General features: G+C 42.5%; 1 protein-coding gene across 1 annotated transcript in view; it reads left to right on the forward strand.

The window, feature by feature from the left end:
• The first annotated feature begins 3,252 nt into the window (after nucleotides 1-3,252).
• Nucleotides 3,253-23,100, forward strand: part of LOC119655445 (putative fatty acyl-CoA reductase CG8303) — a 118,254-nt gene continuing 98,406 nt past the window's right edge. The window contains exon 1 of the mRNA XM_038061340.1: nucleotides 3,253-3,915. The gene's annotated coding sequence lies outside the window, so the exon portion shown is untranslated. The remainder of the gene's footprint in view (nucleotides 3,916-23,100) is intronic.

Raw genomic sequence — 23,100 nt, forward strand, 5'->3', positions numbered from 1 at the left:
TTCTAAAAATAACAAAAATATAAATTAAAGAAGTTTACAGCATTTAAAGACTTATTTAGAAATTGCAGTAATTAAATATTTATAATAAAGGTAATATTTTATTAAAAACTGCATCATAAGTTGTACTTAGGAGAGCTTCTACTAGGAAATCGCATCGATTTTCCACTTTGGAGGGTTTTAACCTGCCTCACGATAGTTCCCTGGGATGAGATGAGTGAGTTAAAGTCCCATACTGTGGCGTCCGATGCTTTTCATCAACATAAAAAAATTCAAAAAAGCTTAATTACTTGTAATGAAGTTCTCCACCAAAATATTGTTAATTATAGTAATGAATGTAGGACCGCCATGTGGTTGGCATAGCATGCTAGGAGGCAATGTACTTTGTACTACCTTCAGTAAAACAAAAATAAATGGCTAAAATCAGGGAATGAGATAAATGGGGTTACTACACTACGCTAAATCCTACCTGATCTTCCTTGGCGACGGATGTCGAAATAGGCAGTATTCAATGTTGTTAAAACCAAAAGTAAGTGTGTTGAATTCAAAGCCTCGGAGAAATGCTAGGGCGATCACCCCAGTCGATGCAGCAGGACGGACCCCGGTCATAGCGAGAAATGGACAAGGGTTCTTGGCCCAGGGATTATGTTGGAACGTCAGTAAATTAGTCCGAATATTGGTATCCACACTGGGATAACGAAGAAACTCGCAAGAGCCCTTCCGAAGAGGCGCATTAATATTTGCGCTCTACAAGAAACTCGATGGTGTGGTGACAAAAGCTGTGCGGTGAAAATGGCTATAAACATCTCTATTTTTGTAGCCCACACACTCAATATAGTGTTGACATTGCCGTCTCAGAGGATTTTCATGATGCCACTAAAGAAGTCAAAAGATTTCACGACCGGCTGATGAAGCTTACCACTGTATCAGCTGATCACAAGATTCATTTCTTTACCGCGTACGCCCTACTGTCGGGTCGAGTTGAAACCGAGAAGGATGCTCTCTGGCAACTTCTCGATGCAGAAAACGTTTAATGTGAATGCTGATGAATATATCGTCATTGCGGGCGACCGTAGTGATCATGTGGGTAGAAAGGCAGACGGTAACAAGTGTCCATGGGGAAAACGGTTTAGGGCATGCAATGAGGGTGGCCAGCGTATTGTCGATTTTACGGACACTTGCGACTTTGTATTTGTGAATAGATGGTTTATCGAACGATTATCTCATCTTCCTACAAATTTCAAATCATGATATGCAGGCATTTTATCACCATCACTGACTGCAAAGCAGTTATGAGACTGCTTCATCTCAATATCGGCCGTTAATTACTGTCTCTCGAATCAAGCCGCCAATAAATTAGCGCAAGGAATGCCCTGGCCCGCCACACATTAAACGTTGGCGATTACGTGAGAAAAGATCTTCTCTGATCTCACTTACGAGATTGCCAACTATTACGAATGTCGCGAAGGCGTGGAATCAAGCGAAATGCTGATCTGTGTCGATATCAACGCACACACGATATCGAACACTGCTGTAGCGTTAATGACAAGATTGGTACTTTGTTTGCCAATTGGCAGAATTTGTTCATCATTCATTTCCACAACTATTGTCGACGTTTTGACTATGCACTCACTGTGGTTTACTGGCTGTGATTCAGTAGCCGAATGCGATCGCCTTATGCAACACAGTCTCAGACTGATTCTGAATAAAACTCTCACCGACAGTGGCAGTGAATTGTCCAGAACTGAGCGATGTAAATACCCCCAATCAATGCGTTGAAGCGATGAAATAAAAAATCTACCGCAGTGTCGTTCGGCCTGTTGCCCTCTATAGTTTTGAGTGTTGGTCGACTAGGAAAGATAATGAATGGTGCCTCGTGGTAACGGAGACGAAAATGCTGCGCTGAACCAGTGGCATAACACGCCGTGGCCATATCAGAAATGCGGACATCCGCGATCGATATGAGATTGCATGAATTGTCAAGAAATTGCGAAAGACACGTCTTCGATGGTATGGCCATGTAATCTATGCTGCTGAAAATTCACTTGCCAAGATGGGTCTGAAGATAGAAGTCAATTTTTGTTTGGGGTAGAGCAGGTGAATGCATTTACGCACAGAGCGTTGGACTCTCGGTTCGGTACGTCGTCGGAATACCAACTAAACACCTCCCAATCGTTAGAGAGCTAGCCTGGAACCGTTTGTCACATTACTTCGGACTAGTACCCGAACTCTCCCGCCTTGCGGAGCCTTCAAATCAGGCAATTTCTTTCACCAATGGGAGGGTAGAGGAGGAAGGGAACTGTCAGTTCAAGGAACCCCCTGCCAACCGACTCCTCGCCGGCCGAGCTCTATCTTCTTAGCAACGAAAAGGATTCAAACGTAATGGACAACACGGCTCCGCCTGTCAGCACTCCTTAGCATCTTCTCGACAATGTTGTTTGGAGAGAGATCTTCTGTGTCTGTGGGATGGGCGTCGTCCACAACTCCATTTCAAAACACACAATCCGGAGATCATGCCATAGAAGTCAATGAGAAACGACCAAAAGGCTTCAAAAAACGTTGCTTGGTAAGCTATACAGTAATTTGAGAGCCTCTTGACCCTATGCACATCAAGCACATGACCGAGGAAAATCGCGCATTCCGGAGAAGAAGAATGAAAAAAAACGCCAAAACATTTTTTGTAAACATTGCAATCCCATTAATTCTTCTTTTCATTATCAAAAACTCCAGCAAATTCATTTATAATTTACTAATCGAAATCTTTTGCAAGTAAACAAATGGTAAACGTATTTTGTACAACCTGGCTGTAAGATGTCCAGGATAAGGAGTCCAGATCACTATACCAACAATGACATTATTGAATATATTTATTAAATTTCCTGCAATGCCAACTCTGGTCTCACGGTCTGTTTAAAGCTTGTTTATATTTTGAAAAACGTTCTCAGGTACTGCATATAGCACACATACGTCGTGTATCTATTATCTGCATTCCATTCGATTCTTACTGGCATCATCATCATTCCCACCTTCCAGTAGCGAGCATATCACACTATTGTTCATTGCAATTAACACCCACCGCCCTCCATGCGGCACCCTGAAACCTGAAAGTCAGTCAGAGCATACCACATACGTCAAGTAATTTGCAAGATGGTTTATCCAGGGATCCTCTCCAAGAGCATATCTTGTGATCTCGGTATTTCCCAGAGTTGTTGCACAATGATGCTGAGGCTTTAGAGTTGGAGCGGAAAGCCATGCTAAGACCCTGCTTTGTGTCACCGTTTGCTGCACCTTTCCGCTGGATGCAACTCGCTGCAGTTTTCGTATGAGTGGTAGTTGGATGTAAGCATGTGTGATCAGTGGCGGCTGTAATTCCTAGCTCTGTTGAAATGTGTTCGGGTAACGAGTTTTTGCCGCAAAGATATTGAAAGTTCCATTATTGGTTTCAAGATACAAGAAACAACCGCCTTTGACCTCTAAATTTGAGATCGAAACAACGCTTGTCACGGTCGTGCATTCAGCCGCGAGGTTCAGATACAGCACTGCATACGTTCGGTTTAGATGGAGTCAAGTATCTATAACCAATTGATGGTCGTTTAATCCGAAATTCACTTCAACAACCGGATTTTGATGCGCCGCAGAACATTTATTTTATTGTAAATGGTCAGCCACAGACGAGTACCCCAAAACTAATAAGTCATTTTCAAATCCAAGTCCAGGGTAATCGCGGAGGTGCGGGAAGCAAGATTCGAGTGCAACAAAAAATAGTTATTTGACGCGAAACACTTCGATTTTCCAATTTAGTTTTTGCTACATCAAAGGCTGCGGTTTAATGCGAAATGTCTTCAACTTTCTAGTTGGCAAGAGTAAACGGTGCGAGAGAAAACTGCAAACACATCGAGAAATTGGAGATTCACGTATGTAAGTAAAGCTTATCAAACTCTATTTGAAATCGATTGACATTATTGGACCTGCTCATGCTTTCCTGAGTGTAGGCTTGAAGAGTAAGGAGATACCCACTCTCTGTTTGTTTGGCAAGATAATGGTTGTATATTGGTACTTTTTAAGATGAGTGCGTATTCACTGAAAGGAAAGCATGTGGTTACCGGAAAGATAGTTACTTTGGTCACGAAAAGTTTTGTATAGCTTTCTTGGCTGATACAGAAATTGAGATAACGTTTATTGCCATCCCTAAAACGTAGAAGGCTAGTCTGACTACCACAATGAACAACCACAATCCATTCCGGATTTCACCTAATACTAAGTGCCAAATATTTAGGCTCCGACGATTCTACTTACTTAAAAGATAAAGGGGCGCTGGCGGTGGTGACTGATCAGAGGGAATCCATCAAGAAGGCCCGTAACATCGAGCACGTATGCAGAATGGTATATATCTGCATGGTTTGAACCTGACTGTGAAAAAGTCCCAGAACACTGACAACATTATGAGAAACGCCAAATTTCTTTGATTTCCCGAACCAGTGGATCACAGTTCACCTTCTTCTCCAAGTATTTCCGTTTAATGTTGCTATTATGAAGGATAGCAACATCAATAATATACGCGGAGTGACCCGTCTTGTCAACTAACAGCACGTCAACGTTGTTGCGCAATATGTGGTGATCAATTAGAACTTGCCAGTCCCAATACATGCTGAAAGCAGAACTATAAAGTACTGCTTGCGGCTTATATCGGTAATCCGGGCATGTTCCCGTGATCAGACCATGCTTGTATGGAAGGTTTTGGTGAATCACCTTACATACAGCATTGTGCCTGTTTGTGTATTACACCGGTACCACTACAGTGCAGCCAGAAATGAGATGGTCCAACGTCTCTAACCCCTCGTTCTCCACCTTTTCTTTCATGGTGAACTTTTTATAAGTTCGGGTGGCGACCACTCCGCTGTGAATGGCACATATGAGTCCCTCCGTCTCAGCAAACGGCTCATCAGCACACAGCCATCTTCGACAAATGGCTGCCACAGACAATTAACGAGTTTACCGTGCCTTCGGCTTTCATTCATCGATCCGCTCTTGGTCTGACTTCACCCCACTCAGAGGAGGAAAGATCGACCCTTCAAGTTAAGTGGAGTCAGTCTACAGTTTGCCTTTCAAACAGCCTCCTCCCTGCTATAAAAATAAGCGCGCAACGAGTCGACTTGGCGGTGATGTTGTGCCGCCATATCAGCCGTGCCCCTACCTCCGATGTCATGAGGCAGGTTCCACGATAGCGTTTGGATGACGCATTCGGAATTTGGACATAGTAGTCTGTATCCGCCGCTGAACGTTTTCCATATCGCTTTTTGTCTACGGTAATATTCCAAAAGCATAAGCCAGTGAAGGGCATTGAATGCATTCAATGTGCTTATTTTATTCTTCCCCAAGAGATGCGATTTCAGTATCAGCTCTATACGTCGCAGGAATTCAAACAGCAGAGCACCCTTCAGATCACCAACTCGAGCACGGGTTCCTTGCAGAATTCCGAGGTATTGGTAGAAATCTTTCTCGGTCGTAGCTTGGATGTGGAGGTCAGCAATGCTATGTCCGGAAGATGCCTTACCGTATATGGATAGGCTCTCAGGTATTGGCACTCCCAGATGATGTCTGTCGCCAAAAACTTTATTAGTTGCGATTCATACGTAGAACATCGATTAGCCGGTGGTACACTGTACGCTTTCAAATACCTTGGCATAATCGATATAGCAGTTTAAAAATAGGGACTAACCGTTTCGTCCAGGGCAGAGGCAACTCACCGACGCTGCCTCACCTCTGCCAAACGTTCCTTTATATATTCGCAGAAACACCATAAAGGTACGAATTATATCCAATTGAAACCGCCAATAGTTTGAGCCTAAGCTAGACTAAAGCTAAATCATTGTTTAGAATAGTGCGGGATCCTAAGTTCACATCCACTTGATGTTGGACCGGACCAAATGGAGACCAACTTACTCTCACATTTTTTAGTCTACGGATCCCTGGTTTGGAGCATGGCAACCAAGCATTTAAAAATAGGGAGCGTTTTCCATCTTTTGCCACTTGCGGTCACGCTGCTCCCAGAGCAGAGGTGGGGCAGCGTATGATGAGTTAGCTCTGCCCTGGAAGAAACTGTTAGTCCCTATGTTTAAATGTTTGGGTGCCGTGCCCCAAACGAGGGATCCGTGGACCAAAAAACATGAGAGTCAATTGCTCTGCATTTGGTCCGGTCCAACATCAAGTGGATGTGGACTTAGGACCCCTCACTACCCTAAACAATAGTAGTTTAGTTTACTGGGGGGAGCTGCAGTTCCGAGCACTCAAGCCACTCTTAGGTCCATTGTGCTATCCCCGTAAATCACCAATGGCTTCGCGCTTACGGCGTTCGCAGGCTTCAGCGAATCTGAGAACATTCTCCAGAGGCACAGAGTGTGCAACTACTTCATTGAAGAAAACCTTATCCAGATGTCTCCGTCTGAGACCTGAGGAGGTTGGACATTGGCTGCACATAGCCGAAACCACCACACCAACCTTGCCCATGTGGTAGTTTAAGGAGCAGTGTCCTAGGCCTAGGCCTTCCTAGGCTTTTCCTGTCCCACTTCTTAAGGGACAACAAAAATGCCGCTCTGGCGACTCCAGGTTCTTTCACAAAGATTTTTGCCTGCCGCCAAGAGTTCAAACTACTCCACTCGGCCGCATGAATCCTTGAAATTTCACGCTTCATAGTAGACTTGACAGTGGATGGCCCGGTTCCAAAAGCTGGTTCTTGCCCCACCACTGTGGATAAGGACCCTCGGCGAGCCAGTCTGCTAGCCTCCTCATTACCAGCAATGTTTGAGTGCCCCGGCACCCACATCAGGAATGTTTCGTTCAGTCGGCGAAGTTTCAACAGCACCTGATGATAACTCCACACCAACTGGCTTGATATGCCGTAGCTGTTTAGTGCTGATAATGCTGTCCGACTGTTGGAACAGATTCGAATAGTGCGACCCCTCCATTTTTGTCGCAGATATTCTTCTGCTGCCAATGAAATGGCATATATCTCCACCTGCAATATGGTCGTCATTTTTCCGACGTTTATCGACCATTCTTCTCTTTTGGTGATTACGACAGTCTATGTCTTTTCAAAGTCGAATTTGTAAACCATATGATCGGCCGGTATCACGGCTACCGAATGTTTGTCAAGGAATTTCCAGATGAACGTATGATTGGCGGCCTTTCCATGCTCCAATCGTATCGAGTCTACATACGTCGTTGGCTGCTTTCCGTTTCACGTCCAAGTGAAGTGGGGTATATTTAGGATAGATTTAGATTTACCGCAGTTGGCGTAGTACTCATTGCTCCAGTAATACTTAGGCAACCAAACCTCTGAATCTGCTTCCTGCTGTTAGCAAAGTTCAGTCTCGGCCATCGATGCATGCATACATCAAAATGGGTTTTATTATGGGTGTATACATCCAATATATTCGTTTTGGTGAAAGTTCCCAGGTCTTACCTATTGCATTCTTACAGCACCAGAGCAATCTGCAGGATTTCTGATATTGCTCCTTGATATGGTGCTTCTACGTTAACTTGGAGTCGAAATGCACTCCTAAATACTTGAATCTTTCTAGCGTTCACCGTGAGTCCCTTGCGGAGGCATCAACTGTGGATTTCATGCTGAGTTGCACATACACATACTGTGTCCGCAAACTTGCCGGTAATTATTACGGCTAGATCGTCCGCAAATGTTTGCGCAAAGACTTTTTGTCCTCCAGGAGGCACAGCAGGGTATCCATTAGCAAGAGCCATAACAGCGGAGGGAGAACCCCTCCCTGTGGCCAGTCCCTAAGACATCTTGGCTGAATAGACTTCTGGCCGACCAATAAGTGGACTTTTCTCCATTCTAGCATTTGAAGGATTCAACTGATTAACAGCGGCGGTTCGATTCCATGCTGTCTGCATCATCACAAATTGCCGCGAATGAGGCATAATTGAAGGCACCTGCGATGTCCATGAATGCGTCAAAGATATCGCCTTTTCAAATTTTTGCCGTGAGTTGATGAAGTGCCGTTTCCGTGGATATGCCTTTCTGGTAGGCGTGTTGCCTATGGTGAAGTGGCCACTTATTTGTGTATTCCTTATGAACGAATCTACGAGTTTTTCTAGTCCTTTTAGTAGAAAGGACGTTAGACTGATCAGTCGGAAGCGTTTTGCATCCCTATAGGTTCCCTGATTTGGGAATAAATATCACCTTCACATTATGGTTAATTGGAATATAAACACTTGCTAGACATGCATGATATATATTCCGAATATATAGACCCAGAGCCCATTATACTCGCTCAAGTGATACTGCTTTCCATGCCAGATTCCAGTCTCTCGGTTGAGGGGTGTATGCACCTGTTAGATTTTGGATTATGTCTGGGAAGTGCACCTCAAGCAAATGGTTTGCCGTTTATTCATCACTTTCTGTGTACCTCTCGTTCTGTAAACGTAAATAACCCAGCTTCTGGCTACGCTCTTTAATCAGAATCCGCTTCAGCTTTGAGGTTGCTTCAAAAGAGTCAGTCTCTTCGCAAAAGCGTCTCTATGATGATCTTTTCTTTAGAGCCTTCTGTGAGTGTTTATAGCGATTCCAGCTAGCGTCTGAATCACACTGCAGAGCACGATTGAGGAGCATCCTTGTCGTTCTCCTCTCTTTTGCCAAATCCGAGTTCCAGTGTTTTGCCATCTTGAGTGGATAGCTTTCTTCGAAAGCTTATCTCATGTTTCTCAATTCCAGCAATGGACTTGATGCGCTTCCCAGGGATCGTGACTCGGACGCTCAGTTCTATTCTATACGTCGCCCAATCTGTCTTCCGCGGATTCCGAAAAGGAGTGGGTGGAGGTGAATCCATGCCCATTATGAAATTAATGCGTTTGTGATCTGAGAGTGCGATATCGTTTGATACTCTCCACTCTCCGACCAGAGCCGCAATGTCAGGGAATACCACCATGACTGACCATGTTGAAGAAAGTGGATTCATTACCCAAATTAAGGATCTGCAGATGGGTTCCTACTAGATACTCCAACCTTTATCTTTGGCATATTGGATAGTTCGGATGAATGGAACTGGGAGCATCTTCTGCGTCATATGGCAAATATGCAGAGCACCATAGTATCACACAACACAGTCGAGATGCAATCTCATCATTGATTTGAGATAGAATTCTCGGAGTTGCTGAAGATGTATAGAGCCTGGGAATAACTGGTCTATGAAAAGGATCCATTTCTGACGGTCTTTGGAATTCGTCCCAAACCTCAGCGAAGGCTTCAGCTAGGTGGAGAAGAATGCTTCTGCAGCTATTGAAACTGCTGCCTGTAGTGCGACGTGGCCTCTGCTCCAATCGACGCTTGGTCACCAGTTTCCGCGATGACGTCCAGTCGAACACGTCACTGATGCTATTATTATTAATGCAGTATTTGTGGAATTTCAACAGAAAACAAGTTGGGAAACCGGAGGCTAGACGAGCTAGAAGAGATTTGAGTGTGCATTTGTCCCATTAAATTGTAGCACGTAATATATGCATACATTATGTGAAAATATCCACTTTCAAGTGATATTGACATTCAAAGTCTTGAATTTGCACAGAAGCGACAGATTTGACCTATTATAACTTTGTTAGTAATAGTGCGATTTTCACCAAATTTGATAGGATCATGCTCTATGATGTAGCCTATATTGCTGCATGCTTCATGATTCTAGGATGAACTTAAGGGGGATTTTCCCGCCAATTACCGCAATTCGCGCAAGTGACTGTGCAGCGAGTCGCAAACCAGTACTGCTTTATTACTCGTACGTGTTCGACTTGAGGTCATCGCCCAAGCACTCTTCTCCACCGTCCAGCTGAGATTTCCGCTGAGGTTCGGCACGAATTCTAAAGAGCGTGTATAGAATTCTCGGATATGGATCCTTTGCATAGACCAGGTATTCCCAGGCTCTATGCATCTCCAGCAACTCCGGGAATTCTATCTCAAATCAAGGATGAGATTGCATCTCGCCTGTGTGCTGATATGTCGCTGCTGCAACTACAATCACTTGTGTACTGTGGTGCAGTTGCGGCTATCAGATTGCACGGTCAGAAGATTCGTTTCCGTGTTATTGGTTTGAGTGACCAAAGAGATCCACCATGGAAAATTCGTCTGGAACGTCGGCGGGACTCACTAAGGCAGGACATTGCTAGACTGATTCAGATCAGCACTGGCAATGCCAGCAGACGGGTGAGAAATAAAGTGCAGAGGGTCTATCGGAACTATGCCATCCCCAGTGAGACACCCGTAGTTGAAATTCTGGACACACTAAAACAGAAACTTTCTGTATATGCAGTCGTTTACGACGGTATGGCGAAAGTCATTCCATACGCGTCCAGAATACAACATACGCGAGGAACCAGCGGAGTTTTATCAGATCTCTCAACGAATCCCAACAGAGCGTCCAGACAATACAGTTCTCGGTGACGGAAGCGAAAGAGTATTGGGGTGGACTTTGGGGTTACTCGCCCAACATGCTGAGTGGATCAGCGCCGAAGGCACCCGCCATGCCAATACGCCTGGCATGAATTTTACAGATGTTACCGAAGAGGAAGTTCGACGAGCCATAAACACCTCCAAGAACTGGAGGAGCCTAGGTCTGGATCGGGTGCTAAAATTTCTGGTATAAGAAATTTACCAGCATACACAGTCGGTTGGCACGTAGTATAAATGAGGTCATGAGTCGGCCGGAGCAATTTCCACCTTTCCTCACTGCGGGGATTACCTACCTTATCGCTAACATGGACACCGTGCAGGACCCCGCAGACACAAGACCGATCATTTGCTTACCAACCCTCTACAAATTCATCATAATGTACATTATTAATGGAAGGATCAATGCGCACCTCGAGACCAACAACATTCTGTCCGAGGAGCAGAAGGGCTGCCGAGTTGGGTCAAGCGGTTGCAAAGAGCAACTCATTATCGACTCGGTGGTTGTAGAATAAGCAACTAGAGGCCAAAGAAACTTCTTTAGTTGGTATATCGATTATACCAATAGGCTTATAGCGTTCCGCATACCTGGCTAATCGATATCCTACATCTGTATCGCATTGATCCGAAATTAATAAAGTTGTTGGCGACAGTCATGGAAGGTGGTATACCACATTATCAGTCCGTACATCTGAAGGTGTTAATACCTCAGAGCCCATCCGTATGCGGAGGGGCATCTTCCAGGGGGATTCGTTGAGTCCCCTTTGGTTTTGTATGGAACTGAACCCCCTTTCGTGGCTACTGAATGAAGCTAGAGAGCATGATTTTGCAATAAAATATGGCCTACGTGCTAAGTGCGAACTGACACACTTGAATGTACTTAGATGACATCAAGCTGTATGCTGGGACTGACGACCATCTTAGAAGTCTTTTGCGAATAACAGACGTGTTCAACTGTGATATTCGGATGGAGTTTGGATTATATTAGTGTCGAATCCAAGCCATCCACAAAGGTCATCACGAGCCGCATGCCGGACATAAATTTGGTGACCTCCACATCGAAGCTATGCCCGAGACAGACTTCTGCAAGTCCTAAGAATTCTGCAAGGAACCCATGCTCGAGTTGGTGATCTGAAGGATGCTTTGCTGTCCGAATTCCTGCGACGTATAAAGCTGGTGCTGAAATCGCATCTCTCGGGAAAGAATAAAATAAGCGCACTGAATGTATTCGCTATGCCTTCACTGGCTTATGCATTCGGACTATTGCCGTGGACGAAGACCGGTCTGGAAACGTCCAGCGGCCGATATGGACAACTATGTCCAAATTCCGAATGCATTATCCAAAGTCTGCCGTGGAGCGGATGAACCTGCCTCGTGACATCGGGGCTAGCGGCGTGGTTGACGTGACGGCACAACATCATCGCCAAGTCGACTCGCTGCGCGCTTATTTTTACAGCAAAAGAGCAGGCGAGTCCCTTGCATGCGGCTGTCTGTAAGGCAGACTGTAGACTGACTCCGCTTAACTTGAAGGATCGATCCTTCAATCCTCTGAGTGGGGTGAAGTTGGACCAAGAGCGGATCGAAGTCGAAGGCAATGCACGGTAAACACGTGAATTGTCTTTGGCGGCCATTTGTCGAACAGGACGGCGGAGGGTTCATGTGTGCCATTCAGGACGGCGTGTTCGCCACCCGAGCTTATTGAAAGCTCATCATGAAAGAATGGGTGGAGAACGACCAGTGCAGAATGTGTGGTTCGGCGTTCTGGCTGTACTGTTATGGCACCGGTGCAATACATCACCAAGCATAATGCTGTATGTAAGGTTATCCATCAAAACCTTGCATACAAGCACGGGCTGATCACAGGAACATGTCCAGTTTACCGATATGAGCCACAAGCAGTGCTTGATAGTTCTGCTTACAGCATGTATTGGGACCGGCAAGTTCTGACTGATCGCCACACTCTACACAACAAGCCTGACGTACTGTTAGTTGACAAGACGGGTCGTTCCGCGTATATTATTGATGTTGCTATCCCCCATAATAGCAACATTGAACGGAAATACGTGGAGAAGAAGGTGAACTATGAGCCATTGGCTCGGGAAATCAAAGAAATTTGGCGTCTCGGGCGGGTGGTTGTAGTTCCCATAATATTGTCAGCTACAGGTATTGTACCTAAATCCCTCACAGCTTCCTTTGATGTCCTGAGACTTTCGCACAGTCTGGTTCAAACCATGCAGAAGTACACCATTCTGCATACGTCCTCGATATTGCGGGGAGTTCTCGACGAATTCTCCCATTGACCTACCACCGGCCACCACCACCAGCGCCCCTTTAGTTTTTAAGTAGGTAGGATCGTCCGAGCCTAAATGCTTGGCACTTTGTGCTTGTATTAGGTAAAATCCGGAATCTGCCGAGATTGTGATAACCGGAAATAATAATCATTGGCGCAACAATTCATATTGGATCAGGGCCTTGAAGTATGTTAGAGTACTTCATTTAAGACCGTAACGGTACGTATTGTACACTGTAGGAGGCAATATGGTCAGCATTGCACTCGCCCGAGATTATTACCCTGATTTGACTCAGGTACTCATTGACAGCTGAGTCGACTGGTGTCCGACGTCAAATCACGATACAAATCCCACTGCCACCAGTGAGATTTGAACCGCGAAATTCCGTACGACTGCCTTGCGCCCTAACCATCCAGCTATTCGGACACTATGTACTATTGTTGTACTATTATTAATTTTATTTGAACAGGTATCGGTATGGAGGATATTTTGGGGCCTAGGCACCATACAGTGGCAGCCTCCTGATTTTTTCAGATTTTTCGGTTAAGTAGTTTCTGAGAATGGGTCCGTTATGGAATGGGTCCCGCCTTTCCAACAAATCTCAAAACTAAGATCGGCTTGAAAAAGTATTAACCAAGATCTTTCATTTGATTCATTTGATGACTGTATTTGATGAAAAAAAGAATTTACACCCCCCTTTTGCATGTATGGGGACCACCCCACCCCTTACATTGGACATAAAAGGATGTAACTCTCTGTATGCGTGAGCGTTCACAGTTCCCACCTTTCTACCAAATTTGGTGTCAATCACTATAACCGTCTCAGAGAAAAAAGCGTGTGATGGACAGACAGGCAGACAGTAAACCAACAATTTACACAAAACCTTAAAAAATAGTCCATAACGGAAATTCTCTTCAATTTTTATCTTTTTGTTTAGTCACTAACAGATATCCTTCGAACTTCAACTATGATAACCAATTTTACAGCATCTGCTGGTTTTCACATGGATAGTTTTTTTGTGAAAAGAAGTACTATTCCAATTAGCCTTTAAAACGACATAAAACTACTTTTAAAATTAATGATTTATGAATTCCTTTCAATCATTTGTGCCCTCTTTGACAAAATAGTCCCAATGACAATTACACACAGTCCAAAACTTTTCCGGTCTCCTACAAGTAAGTAGAGCACGTACTGAAGTAACCTTGTCGGTAAATACTCTACTTTTTATGGACCTAAGTGGCGCTACACTCTTGTGCAAAGGAGTATGACTGGTTTGCTTTAGATAAATATGTAGTTAGTACCTCAAATGAATGAAGCAAACACACTGTACATACATCTTGTCCAAAATTTTCATTCGCGAAAAGCACTTGAATGATAGTGTTCGAAAGAAAACATCCAATTCATGGGGCGATTACGACATGTTTTTGTCTCTAAAATAACCAAATTATTCTCATGTCTTCTTACGAAATCTTTTAGTTTTAAGTAGTATCTGACGCGATTTTCCAAAATTAAAAAAAGGCAATGTCAGACGGGTGAAAAAATGAAAAATGGCCTTAGTCGAAAATGATTGGTACATATTTCGTTCTATTAAGCCACCACCTGGCCACCTTCTTTATGTTACATATGTCAAGGACCGATTTTGAACGTAACCGTCTGGAGCACTGAGGAACGCTCAACATCACATAAAAAAATTGAGTTGGTTGTTTATAAATTCATCAAATTATGTGAATATAAATCCTAACCTTGATCGATTTTCACTTATTTTTAGAAACGTACTAAAAAAAATGGAACCCGGTAACCTTTGCACCACTTCAAAAAGAGAAAGAAAATCAAGGAAAATGTGTTTATCAATCTTTAGTCTTTTTATAAAAAGCATTACTTTCTCTAGCTACTTATTTCCTAACGAACTATTCGGCTATTCACCTGAAGCTAGAATAAATCTCAACAAAGTATCAAAAAGATGTTGAGGCCGCCTTTAAAAAGATACGAGTATTTCAGCCTATCTCAGTGACGGAAATAATAGAGTGGAAAAACGCTAAAAATCGGTTTTATCCGTTTGTTATCATTAATTGCTAATTGAATTCGTTTAAATATTCATACAGTGGCGCAAACTGATGAATTTTATTATTCATGACACGTTTATTTTGCATTGAAAAGCATTTTTCGGTTTCAGGCAAACAATGCTGGGATTTAATTTATTTTCCAGTCGTCTTTCCTCCATCTCGTATTCGAGTCGCTGAGTTTGTTTTCATTCGCATCACATCTGAAAATATGGTCAAGATCAAAGTTATGAATGGATATGTGATGGAAATTCATCTGATAAAATGAGCACTTTGCCATCGTGAGCTTCATTAGGAAATCGTTAGCGTTCTTGACGGAAAGAATGTGAGTTGCGTTGTCACTAAGCCGATATTGCGTTGTCACCAAGCCACGTACACTAATAGCAGTCCTCATAATTTTTACAGAAAATATCTGCATGATCGGAAGGTGGCTTTTGGGGTTACCTTGTTTGTCCTCGTCTACTTATCATGGGCCCGTAATAATTACTGACATAACCACATATAATGAGAGTAAGCTTTCCAAAGCAAATTGGAACATTTAATTTATCAAGAATAGGTTCTTCAAGAAATCGGCTTGCGGTGCACATTTTCTGGGCTACAGGCAAGTTGCAACTGATGAAACAGCTATTGTCCGGGTCGTTTGCTAAGGTGAGCAACAAGTTTCACACTTGGGCCATTTCTTGCGGGATAGACGTAAATCACCTGAAATTCATTGATCAGTTTCGCTTGGCTCCTCTACGCTCCCGGGCATAAGCAGTACATACGAAGACACTGAGTGGGTTATTTTTAAGATTTAACCCTATGAGGTATTTCAGCCTTGCTTAGAAACTTTTGCCTAGTGGCCAAAATGGAAGTGCTCTGTGATATGTGGTTTAAGAATGCATTCAAAGTATTCCCTGTTTGTCGTAAAAGAGAACTGGAAGGAATAGAGATTTGTGGGTTAGCATCATATAGACTCTAACCTGAAAATTACGACCTTCATCTATCGTTGGCCATTTTGGGCTTCGGTAAAATAAGATGTTGGGACCCTGAAGAATATTCCTCTCAATCTTGCCTCACTCTGCTATTGTACTCTAAAAATTCGGATTATTGCTGACAACTATCACTCTTTGACCTAAAAGCCGGGAGCCAGTCTCCAGCATTGCCTTGATGTCGAGATCCTGGATGAGGTTAAGGGTGTAATATCCGGTACCTTGAGGCGCTTTGTTCGCGAAAATCAATTTGCTAATATGCAGAATTTTCCTATTTCCTGTTTTGTCATCCTATAGCTTTTCCAATACATTTCCTTCAATTTCCTGATTCCTGATTCCCGACATTCTGTATAAAAAAATATTTTTAAAATGATCGTTTTAATTTTCCTTTTCACAATTTTCTTTTTAGGAAACTTTTTCCCAAAACCCTAAAATTCATTTAAATACTTCCTAATATGCATACAGCAATTTTCAAACATTCCAAAACCGATCATTAATTCTTTGTTCTTGCTTTCTTATGTTGCTGCTCCTGCTGCATATCATCAAATGCATTCCTAAGATATACGACCCGGCCCGATCGTCCGGCTTTAAAGTGGCGTTTTCAGTTCAATAGGCGGCCTGATCGACTGTCCACTGTTTTGCGTATGCCCCCCTTAACGTTTGTTTCTGCTTAAAGCAAATTGATTTCACGAGGATTTTGTTGTACGAATGAGGTTTGTTGCAGGACGGCTTCGTACAAATTATAGAGAATTCATGACAGCTTTTGTTTTTGTGCCAGCTGACGGGGAATTTTGGTTTTAACGTCTGGGTTGAAAAATTAGGGGGCGTTAGCAGCCAAGGAAGGTGAACTGCGAGTGAGTTTACTTGTGGAGTTTGAATTTGCAGGTTACAGTGGGAGACTAGCGGATGTGGAAAAAATATAAAAATTGCAGCGAGAAATATGCTAAAAAATGCAAACTAACTTTTGGTTAGTCTGTTGTGAGTAACTGGAAAGGAGGTATATCAGAGGACCCGTTCGTGGCCAAACCTGGTGATCTATTGACTTCGAGTGCATATCGAAGTGATTGCAAAACACTGGCTAATCGGTTTGCCTTGCTCACATGTAGTTAACGTAGTCCTATAATGAATAATCACAACAAAATAATGTTGGACAAATAGTACCACCAACTGGATCTGTAGTCACGAAAATCGCCGTCATCCACGATTAAATTCAATATTGATAGGAAAGTGGGGACTATGATCTCACACATACAATGAGTTATATCGCTCTATGTAGAATTTAAGGGGGTCATCCCGTGTGTTGGATCCGTGGAATCGAATTTTTTTTTGCAGATATAGTGTAGAATATATGGGCAAAGTGATTTTTTGATATTAGGAGTCGTTCTGAAATCATAGTGTTAAACACGTGATAAGTCGCATGCTAGATTTATGGCGATCACCGTAATAAAGCTCGCATTTATCCGTCCGAATGACGTTCGAATGACGTCGCTAAAAGGACAAGAATTGAAGCCAAGCCCGTACATGTGTTTCTTCAAGAAACCTAAGGTTTAAGGACTAGGTATAGCAGATTAATGGTCAGTTAAGGTTTTATGGCTAAAAATCGTATTCTACTTTTTAAATGCGTTTTTCTCGTAACTGCATGTTGAAAATCGGCTGCCACCATAGCCCAAAATTTATCCAATGAAATTCTTTGAAATTTTCACGACTTATTCAAAACATATTTCTACGGTCCGGATAGCTGAGTGGTTAGAGCACAAGGCTATCATACGGAGGGTCGTGGTTCAAATCTCACTGGTGGCAGTGGAATTTGTATCGTGATTTACCGGCGGATACCAGTCGACTCAGCTGTGAATAAGTACCTGAGTCAAATCAGGGTAATAATCTTGGTTGAGCGCAATGCTGACCACATTGCCTCCTATAGGCTATTCTGTAGTGTACCGTTACGATCTTGAATGAAGTGCTCTAACACACTTCAAGGTCCTGGTCCAATATGGAGTGTTGTGCCAACGATTATTATTATTTATACCATTTATACAAAAAGGAGAATGTACATATTTTTCGGTTTCGATTGGTACTTTTCAAAACTGATCTTAGTTCTGACTTTAAGTGCACAAGAGAGAGGGCTAAGGCCGAAAAGTGGCTAGTACTTTCACGGATTCATTCTCAGAACCTACCCAACCGAAAATTCTGAAAAAAAATCACAAAACGACCACTATATAGTGGGTAGACTCTGAAATATGCTTCATACAGATATCTTCCCAAATAATACTATATTACTATAACTTCCCTTAAGTTCGTCCTAAAATCATGAAACGCTGCAATATAAAGCATGGTGCTACCAAGTTTGGTAGAAATCACATTATTACTATCAAAGTAAAGCTTCAGTGTAAATTCTAACAGTAGCACGTAAAAGTGAATATTCTGACATAATATACACATATACATTACGCACTAGATATTAATGGGACAAATATAAAAAAACCTTTCCTACCTGAAGCGTCCAGTTGCTGCTTTCCAGACTTGTTAGTTTGTTTTTCATTATTTCTCTTAAAAGTAATTATTTTTCTTGCTTTGTTTTTCTATTTTGTCATTTTGGACGAGTTCTATATTATATTCCCTTGTTCTCTCTCAATAACACGAAAATCAATAATGGATCTTCCCTCTTGATTGCGAGCCATAATATTTTTTGTTTTGTTTTTATTTCCAGTTTTAGTTCATGTGTTTACTTTCATTAGGTACGAGCAATATCCAAACCTTTGTTTGCTTTGCGGGTTCCGGTGCCCCAACGCATTGGTATAAGGACACGTGAAGTTTTTGTGAGGGACTGAAGTTTTCAAAGCTTGTGATGGGCAAACGTTCACAGTCAATTTCCTTTAATTTTTAGGTTTTTGGGATAGCTCTTCCCTTTTGATTGACTCCAACCACTAAGGGTGCCCTCTTGGTCATCGCTCAATGCATACAGTCATTACAAGGAGCGCCACAATTATGCAATGCCACGCATGAACCGAGGTTTACCTTATAGAGTTGATTTGGTTTCCTTTAATTTTTTTTTTTTTTTTTGGCCCATTCTACAACTTCTGTTTGGGAATTTATTTTTGTTCAGTAAGTGGTAAGAGTGGTGGGAATAGCAGTGTCATCTATAAATGTCGCTATTTTGAGCTTCATCACAGGAACGCATATCGCTATATAAAAGAAACACTGCCCTGAAGTACACCAGCTGCATTTTTCAGATTATATTCCTTCGTATTTCACTCTGAATAGGCGTTCGGATAAATATGATTTTAGAATTCCAGTAAATTCTTTCGGGAGGTCTCTATGAAATTTATACAGCGTACTTTGACGCCATACGTTATCCAAAGCCTAAGCGACATCGGGAAAAATGGCTGAGCACAACTGCTTTTTTCCCATAGCGTTAACAATCGGACTCGCGTTCCTATGCCCTTGTTGAATTGGTGAATGTTTTTCATGGAAACCGAATCAGTGAGTTGGTATAAAGTTTCGGTCCCTTTAGTTAAGGCTTTTCAAATAACGACAGTAGCGAGGAGCGAAATTGACCGATACGACTCGACTCTTCTTGGCTCGTTTGTGATCTAGAGGAACCTACTTCAATCTGAACGCTGTGCTGATTATTTGCAACAATTTAGTTGGCAATTGTTTTAGCATCTTCCCTGTAATACGTTCATAGCCGGAAAAGCCATTTAGTTTTACACGGGGTATTGATTAATGGTCCATTTTTCTTACTCAGTATTGTACTTTCTAGATGCTTCGCGAAGAGATCTGCCTTATCCTGTTCAGAACGAACCCATTCCTATTTTCATGTTTGATAAGTGAGATTTGTTGTTTTGGTCATTTTATTAGAACATTCGTATCTTCCACCGTGAGTAGCCTGTGTCCTTTTGTGTCAAATTTGAAATATAATATCTATTGAAGGACTCGTTTTTATATTTGTTAATTAAGACCTTTAGCTTGTTTGTAGTTGTTTCCTTTCCGTTATGTGGTTTCATCGCCATAGTTTGCGTGCTCTACGTTTCTCCGCAACTATTATATGTAGTATGCTGACCGCAGCAGCATAGTCAGTTCGTAACGTGCAGGATTGTCTTTCCAAGCTGTTTCTTGTATTATCATCGTTGACAGATCGATTTCGATTCCCTCGAGTTGACGAGAAGTGTAGTTAGGGTTATACGCGCAAACTGATACTGTCCATTCTGTTTGTATATTATAATAGTTTGCCTGGGAGGATAGTATCCATTATCATAACAGGGAAGGTATCGAACGCTATGTTTTCATTATTAGCATTATTGTATTCTCCTAAGATTCTCTTAGTTACGAAAAATGGATGTCATCTGGCGTTATTGTTACGTCAGTCGGTTAACATGTAAGCTTACCGCTAGAATGGTAATTGCACTTTTGCCCCGTTTCAAATAATGTTCCGCCTGTAGATTTTGTTAGCCTGGATCCCTGGAATCCATTTCTCGCGCTAAAGTTACTCTCTAAAATGAAGGAGCTTCCGGTAAACTAGAAGAGTCGAAAGAAGTCTTCTTTCTTCAGACTAAATCGGGGTGGAGACTGTATGTATTGTTAAATAGTTGTACAGCAGCTGAATAAAGTGCATTTGGTTGTCTTTAATTTTCTGTTCGTCGTGGTGTTTTGTTTTTTCTTTAACATACATAGATTGGAGCTCCCCCTCTAGTTTGTTTGGTGGAATGTGCTGCACGGTATGAGCAAAAGCCGCGGATTCTGGTATTGGGGATCACGTAAGGTGGTTTCTGTAATAAGGCATATGCTTCTCTTCTGAGCATTAAGAAACACTTCCACTTCTTGTAGGTGTTGTTGCAGTCCATTTAAATTCTAAGTTATGATTTCTAGGATATTTGTCATTTGATTTCTTTGTTATATTTTTGGTTCGTTACGTTATACGGTTTAAGTTTGCTAAAATTTTGCTTTTTTACTACCTGTTGTTCATCAAGTATTTTATTTACAATATATAAAATAGTTTCCAGTGATTGGTTACCATCGCAATTAATCTAGTTACCATACCTTGCTTTACTATTTTATAGTATTCTATTTTTCCAGATCTAACAAGATCTACTTCTTAACTTCTGTAATTGTTTCGCTACTTCACAACTTCTATAATTGACCGGGTGTCGGTCCCTACAAGTTGCCCGTTTTGCCGGGGAAGCTTCGAAGATTTAGGAATACCACTACATTTCATACAGCTTAGCATCTTTTCACTGGGGTAGTAGACTTTTTCACCTCGGTTATTAGACTCGCAAACTTTCTGCAGTTGATAGACAAGGGGTACCTTCTTCCACAGTTCATCATTTCTCTTTTCATAAGGTGTTTTCGCTTCATTACTGATTGGTTTTATAGCTTTAGGTTTTCTTTTCATTAGTGTCAGTGTGATGTTTTCTGTACTTTGGATTATGTTTTGGGTCGACAGTGGTGATCTTGTAACCTTCGAATTAAAAAGGTCGATCAAATGCAGCAAAACATCCTTCCCAGAATTTATAGCACCGATCTGGGGTGTATAATCCATAGTCTTGCCCCATTGCATATATGTGGGAGTAGTTTAAACCTCTTGTTAAGTTCAGCGGTCTCTCTATGAGGTTGTGCTGGGACACCGTTCACATTTGTTCACCACACAACGGTTGCCTAATGGTTACCTAGTGATAACTTAAGGTGTGAATCGACTTGATTCAGACAGGGGCTTGCTGAGATAAAGGCACAAAAGACCGTGATCGGAGATAGTGAGCAAAAAAATAGTCATGGAGGCCTAGTTTAGTTTCGAAAACTCTACAGTACGGTCTTTTACATGATCACACCCTTCGTCAGGAAGGTGTAAAGCAATACACCTGGAAATAAAGTTGACGAAATGAATTCAGCTCGCAAACAGAACCTTCTATTCGGTCCTGCCGATTTTAAATGCCAGCTGCATATAAAGTAAAGAAAAATTGTAAGAATACAAAATAATAATAATACTTGTGCAGTCTCACCTTTTTCGCGTTGAAGACACTAAAGCATGTCCTGGGCATCTACTTAATGGCTGTTATGGAGAGAATGCCTTTCTCTAAGTCCCAGTATGGGCACCTCCAAGGCAAATCCACAGAAACCGCTCTCCATGAGGTAATTGTCACGATTGAGCGATCACTGCAGTAGAAGCAGTGTACCCTAGCTGCCTTCTTGAATATAGAGGGAGCATATAACAACGTTAGTACCAACACCACCAAAGAACCCTTGGCCAGTATTGAATTGGAGGGGTATCACGCATGGGATTATATCCATGCTAAGTACTAGGATAATCCAGTCGGATCTGGGAGGCAACCACTTGACCAGAGCTGTGAACATAAGTACGTCCCATGGTGGCGCCATCTCTTCGGTACTCTGGTTGATAGTGATTTACGAAATTTTATTAATATTGGACAGCAGCGGGGTGAAGGTAGTGGCGTATGCCGATGACTTGGTGATATTAGAGCCAGGGATGTTTCCGTTTTTTATGAGCGACATCATGGCAGCCGCGAGTCTTAAATGGCGAAGATTTACCACCCATGACAAGTGAAGACAGATTTGGTCCGCTTATAACAAAATCCGATCACGAGAGCTCCTGTGCCAGACGCGTGCAAATGCGTACAAGATTACGGCGGTCTGCACGGGGCACTGGCCAAGTTCAGCTTACTCTAAAATTCGCTTTGCCGAAGGTGGGGAGAAGAGGGGAAACCCACGGTCACTTCCTCTACGATTTCCAAGCTCTAACTAGAGTCAAGGTACGGGCAATGGGTCAATCATTCTTTGGGGGCCTAAGAGAGATTTCTAGTTGCAGGGTGGGAGAGGTGCTATCCTTCGTGAATGCTCCGGGCTGACTTTGAAGATCTGAGCCAGCTGGACTCTGCTTCTGCCTCACCCTCATAACAACAGTCACGATCTTAGGAGTTTGTAGCATCAAAACTCGCACCACAGCGCTCACTGGGCCCTTCGGAGTGGCCACTGATACCTACCTACTTGCCTACCTGTGCTATGCAACGAATGTGAAACATGAACCCTAACATAAACTTAATATCGAATCAAATACAACCAAGAGTTGTATCAAATATTTGACGACAATGAAGTCTCCAAATTAATTAAATTTCGGAAGTTACAATGGGCTGGCTAGGTTGAACGTATGGACGTGACTCAGATATCTAAAAGGGCTCTCAAAGGGAAGCAGAAGGACGAAGACCGGTGGGGAAAACCCCGAAAGTGTCGGGCAGATTCTGTTGACGAAGACAGTACGTCACTGCTCGGATTTCAAAATTGGAGGATGCGATTGATAGATCGAGATGGTTGGAGAAAGG

This window comes from Hermetia illucens, chromosome 4 (assembly GCF_905115235.1).
Source record: "Hermetia illucens chromosome 4, iHerIll2.2.curated.20191125, whole genome shotgun sequence".
Taxonomy (NCBI): Eukaryota; Metazoa; Arthropoda; class Insecta; order Diptera; family Stratiomyidae; genus Hermetia; species Hermetia illucens.